Source organism: Corvus hawaiiensis, chromosome 2 (genome assembly GCF_020740725.1).
Source record: "Corvus hawaiiensis isolate bCorHaw1 chromosome 2, bCorHaw1.pri.cur, whole genome shotgun sequence".
Lineage (NCBI taxonomy): Eukaryota > Metazoa > Chordata > Aves > Passeriformes > Corvidae > Corvus > Corvus hawaiiensis.
In genome coordinates, this window is record NC_063214.1 from 74,567,273 (window position 1) to 74,573,272 (window position 6,000).

Genomic DNA, 6,000 nt, shown 5'->3' on the forward strand with positions numbered 1-6,000 from the left:
AACTGATTCTTCGAAAAATCTATTCCACACAACTGCAGTTAATCAAATTACTCTTTGGCTCTGTTGAATGGAATGCTAGTGGCTGTAATCCCTAAACACATCAAGGAACCAAAGTTATTTGAACATTTGTCTGTCCAAAACATGCAATGTCTTCCAAATTTTGTCTGAATACTAAAAATGAGCAATCTTTCCCCTAAATATCATGTAACAAAGGCATAGTCTGTCTTTTACTCCCTTTGGAGGAAACTGCATTTAATTTTTCTATGTTTATCCATCTATCTGGCTCTTCATCCTAATTTTGTCATTCATTGGAGAAATAAGCCTTAAAAATATCTGTAGAAGTCTCAGGATCTTTCTTATTTGAATAAAATCAGAGATTTGTAGAGCGTTTTACAGAAAAGCTTTCTTGATGCTTTTCTGAGTTAATGAACTGCTGGCTGTATTCTGTCAGTAGTATTACAGAAAAAGTATTAGAAATTTATTTGTTTGGGTTTTTCTTTTAGACATCTGTATCTCTAAACAGAAAAAGTCATACGTCTTGTCTTTTTGAGTGAGAATGAACATTTATGAAAGCACATAGAGAACTTAGAATGTTATCTAAGAATCCAGATACAAAACTTGAATCACCAATACCATATCTGAGCTAGATCTTAAATAACTGTTAAAAATTGTATTTTTGAAACTAGTTTGAATATTCATTTAAAAGTTTGGCAACTTTTCAAGAGGGGAAATTCAGCTTAGAACACCATACAGAATGTCTTACTTTATTCAAATGGCATCTTTTAAAATATGTATGTCCATGCTCACATGCAATGTTTCAGATATATAGTCATTCTTTTATATTGTCGTATTTTTCAAATTAAGTGGGTATGTAGATATGTAACTGGTTGTATTTCATTAGCATTGACTATTTATCACTTCTTGTGCTATGAGAAAGTCAGATTTAAGGATATGTGGGGTGAAATAGCAGTCAATAAAAACTTTTTATCTTAGCTTTGGGGCACTCTGAGAAAAACATTGAGAATTCTAAGAAGCTAATGAAGAGTTGTGTAGGGTATTTTTCTCTGGCAAATCATGAGGGATTAGATGATTGAATTTTAATTGCAAAAGAAATATTGACTGTTCGTTTCTAATCTGTGAAGAGAAAAACAAACTTGAAAAGCATCCAATCTGTTATTATATTATAGATCTTCAAGAATTTGTCAAATGTCTTGATTAAAATATAGAATCAGAATGTAGGAGATTTGGATTTGCTTTTGCCTTTCAGTAGATTTGGATCCACATGTCTCATGGAAACGTCCTAAGCTCCAGATCAGATGTGAGTAATACACTGAAAGGTGTTTCTTCACCAATTCTACTGTTCCTGTATTACTGTGCATGTAAGATTGTGAAAGTCCTAAAGGCTTAGGAGGGAGGTGGTACAGACAGGCTTGAATGTAATCCCTGAACCCTTTTATCTTTTTGTTACGTAATTATTACCTAGAAACAGAAACAAAATGAAGGAAAATCAAGCAAAATAAAATTTTGTTTCCTCTGGTAAAGCTGCTCTCTCTAATCAAACTTACTTTTGCTTTTCTATTCTTATTAAAGGTAAACAAATTCAGGCTGGGGAATGCCATTCATCCTACGTTAGAAATGCACTTTGTGAGGGTGCATTTGATCCCACTGTGTGTATTCTTGATGAATTAATTACTGGTCTCAGTATGGCCCCCAGTGAGACACCACTCATTCTTAGTTTCCGCTTGGACAATGAGTCATTAACTGTGACTGTTGGAAGCAGCCACCCAGCCAATTTCTTAGCCATTTAAGAGTTCATACATCAAACTCATACTTCTTCAGCTTAGCAACAAGAATATTGTGTAGAATTAGAACAGTAGCAAAGGCCTTATAAAAGTCCAGGTAGACGCAATCAGTAGTTCTTCCTCTTTCCCCTGATGAAGTGACTCAGTTCTAGAAGGCCACAAGATTAGTCAGGTATGGTTTGCCCTTGGTGAATCTGTGTTGGCTGCCTCTAATCACCAGTGTTCTGTATGTTTTGACATGTCCTTCGGGAGGATATGTTCCATGCTCTTAGCAGGCAGAGTTGAAGATGACTGGTTAGCAGTTCCCAAAGTCCTCCTTTTTTAAAGTGTGTACAATATTCCCTTTACTCCAGTCATCAGGAGTCTTTTCTGACTGTCATGACTTTTCAAATATGATGGTAGTGACCTAATGACTCTATCAATCAATTCCCTCAGGACCCTAATATATTTAAATAATGCAAAGTTTAGCTTGTTTTCACATGCTAAACCTTAAGCATGAACCTAATTACAAGACATCAAATGATTAGAGAATGTTTATGTAAAACATATTGCTACACAAATCGCATAACAATGAAATCTTTCGATCTCTGCACACTTACCTTTGGCCCCCATAGGTTCTACTGAAATAATACTTTCTTTAGCCCTACTTCCTTTTACACTCCTGGGCAAGAGAGATATTTAGATTAGCAACCATGCATAAGTAAATGCTATGTACATGCAGACAGGCCGGTCTGTTTCTATATAGATTGTACAAAATTTCTGCTTCTTTTTCCTTCCATGAAGGCACAGACTGGGATTTCTCTATATACCATGGTGACATTTGTCACAGAAGTTTTAAGAACTTAATTACATTTAAGAATTCTAGCTCTTTCCAGAACATAATTGAAACTGTCCCAGAGATCAAAAACAACTTTCAGATGTAGAGCAATACAGAAAATTGTATTACTCGTACTGGTAAGTGTTAGATAAGCAGATTTTAAACCAAACATGACAAAAATCAAGGTTTTATAAGGAACTTAAATAAAGACATACATTAGTATACTATCTGAATTTACCTTGCCAGTTTCCAAAGAAAAAATCATGCTAATTATTAAAAAGAAAATGGACACTACTGAAAATCAGCTCAGAAAAATACTGCGTACCACGTATTTAATTTGGGATGTAAGATGCAGTATTGCCTTGACTCGCAGTAATACTTTTATTACTATAAACAGCTCAGTTATGGTCTCCATTATCTGTTCTACTGCTTTTTGAAGTTGTGTATAATTTCACACTCAGTTTCCTAAATTGGATCAGCTGAATGACTTTTTTAGCTAGAAAATCCTGTTCATCTCTGTTTACCTTCTTGTTTTCCAAAATGCATCCCTGTAGAACCTGACTAAAACAAAAGGATCAACTGAAATGGAGCCAATTCAGCAGATGAAAACTGCAAGAATACTGGCAGAAATAGCACCCAGATTCCCAAGTTTGACAATATAAACAATGTTAACTGTGATGCAAATTTTGACATGAAATTGTTGTTTATTCTATAAACATTTGTGCAGTTCATGAAGACAACAGCTGGTAACCATTGTTAAAGCATTTGAAAACCTAACTGGGAATATGAAAAGGAACTGGACTTAATGAATACACCAGTTTGTGGGTTTATTAATTTGTTTGTTTCCTCTAAACACTTACTGAATAACATCATTTCTTTGTGAATAAAGTGATGCTGATGAGTTTCTGGAAAAAAGGTTTGCAAGGATGAGAACTTACCAGCAGCACACATAAAACCTTAAAGGATCTTGAACTAACAGGGGCAGTATTAAACATTAACTCCAAATAATGACCATCACACTAAGGTATTTTAGGAAAAAAACAGAACAAATGGTGTCTTACCTCAGACAGTTATCTGGCATTTGTGAATGGCTTATTCTCCCACCTACATATTTTCTCAGTGGACCATTTCATAGTATGAACTCAGTTCTCTGTCTTGCTGATCCACTAATTTGCAAGATTTTTTAGAGCTTTTAGATGGGTAGCTTCTAAGCTAGTTATTTGGGAGGAAGATAGGCGGTGGGTGTTCAAGAAGCACAAGGAGCTGGTATATAAATTGTATGTATATCATGGATGTGAAAGTGTCCGTTTATGATTTTCCTCCGTCACAGAGCAAGTGCCATAAATACTATGTGTACCTGCTGTGTACAGCAGTGGGTGAAGTTGTGTCAGTGACATATCTTTCAGAAACAGTAATTCTGGAAATAACATTCATACATAACAGCAAGGAAAGGAGAAGATAATTCTTACTCCTCCTGCAGGAGTCAGAAACAGAGAAGAGACAAGTAGGAATTAAATTGTGATGGAATTGTTTTGCAGACTGCTTGATCAGGGCAAAAAAGTGGATGAAGCTTTCTCAATTTGAAGAAGTTTCTGTAACACTGCACTAGAACAGCTTGCCCAGGATTACACTTTTGAATATCTCCAAGGATAAAAATTTGTCAGTGAGAATCTTGTGACACAGGACCTGTACTCAGTAAAAAGGAAGAACTGGTCAATGACGGCCACAAAACACTGGAGTTCAAGATCACAAAATAGACACAATTGTTTAGAAAAATATCTGTTGGGCTTCTGGGTAGTATTTTTCTTGCCTTGTTCATCATTTGAATTAAAAGACAATTACAATATTAAGATTTGCATTTCATGTATCTATTTCACCGACTATAAAGCAAGTTACTTCTTTCTTACATCATTATTTTTGTGGAGTTTTTTAATAGGTCAAGTTTATTGACTTTAATGTTGAAATCTCTGTTAAAAAAAACCCCTAAATGATACTGCATGATGTGGTTTGTCAGATAAAGTTAGCAGTTCAGCTTTTGCACAAATAAGTGAAATTGTATCTGTTGTTTTATTATTATACTCTCACAGACAAAATTACTATGTAGAGATGACTACTAAGCAAAATGTATCCTGAATTGCACTGACAACCTAGTTGTCATCTTAATGCTTCTTATTCCAATATAAGACAATTCCTGGATCTGTTGATCCTTACAAAGTTCAGTATTTCTTCATTGTAAAAGTTAATGATCATAATCTTGGTTTTCAAGTTTTGCTTTTCTGCAACATATGGCAGGGAATAATAAAATTATATTTAAAGAGAAAACACCAGTTTAGAGGAAGTGCTAATTCAATTTTTTTCTGTGTTTAATCCATTTCCAAACACAAAATAAAGAAAATAAAACCAAACAAATAAAAAAAATACTGTAAGGAATGTAGTCTTACATGCAATCTTATAAAAACATCCTTTGTGGGGGCATGAACTGCTGTCAGCCCTGCGTCTATTGGGTTGTTGGATCCATCATGATAAATTTTCCTCTACAATTTAAGTATACCTATATCTCTATTCCTTGATATCAGACTTTTAAAAGTAGTTAACCCTCTCTGGTATGGATCCCAACAAATGTTTTACATGGAATTAAACAGTATCCTGGTCTGTATTTCCCCAATTGGGAAGATGGTTAGATGGCATCATGATCTCCCCAGAATCTAATAACAAGATTTTCTTATACTGAAAAAAGTTCTGTGCATAGTGGAAGAGACAAGGAGACCTGGGCAGCTTTCCCTTTAGCTTTCTACTTGAAACTTCAGCTTGGAAATCTATCTTGACCAGATATTTCAAGGTTCCCCAGTTCAGATGATACAGGTCATAAAAGTGTCCATACTCTTTTTTTTGGTTTGGTTTGGTTTTTTTTGGTTGGTTTTTTTTTTTTTTTTTGGTTTTTGTTTTTTTGTCTCATTATTTTACCCCACTATAACAGCTTTCCTGGAAAATCTCAGTTTCAACACCAGATAACAAGTGAAAAAAAGTTCCTTCTAGTACATATTACGTACTATTTATGTAGACCTGTAAGGAAAAAGTGATATTTAAAAACCTCATATTTCATTATTACTGCATTTTTGCTGCCTCTGTTGATTCATGACACAGCATCCAGCACAGCAGAGCATCAATGATGTGAGCTCCGGTGTGGTATCATAATGAAAACTCTAAATCTAACAATAATAATAGAATTGATTTAAAGGTTCCTTAGCAGCACATTAAGGAGTGCCATGTAACTCAAATTTCCTTAATAGAGATACAGATATGCTACATTTTATCTGTATGTCTTTATTGCTTAGACTATTTTTTAAGGGCTAGAGACACTGAGAAGTGTACTCTTAAAGA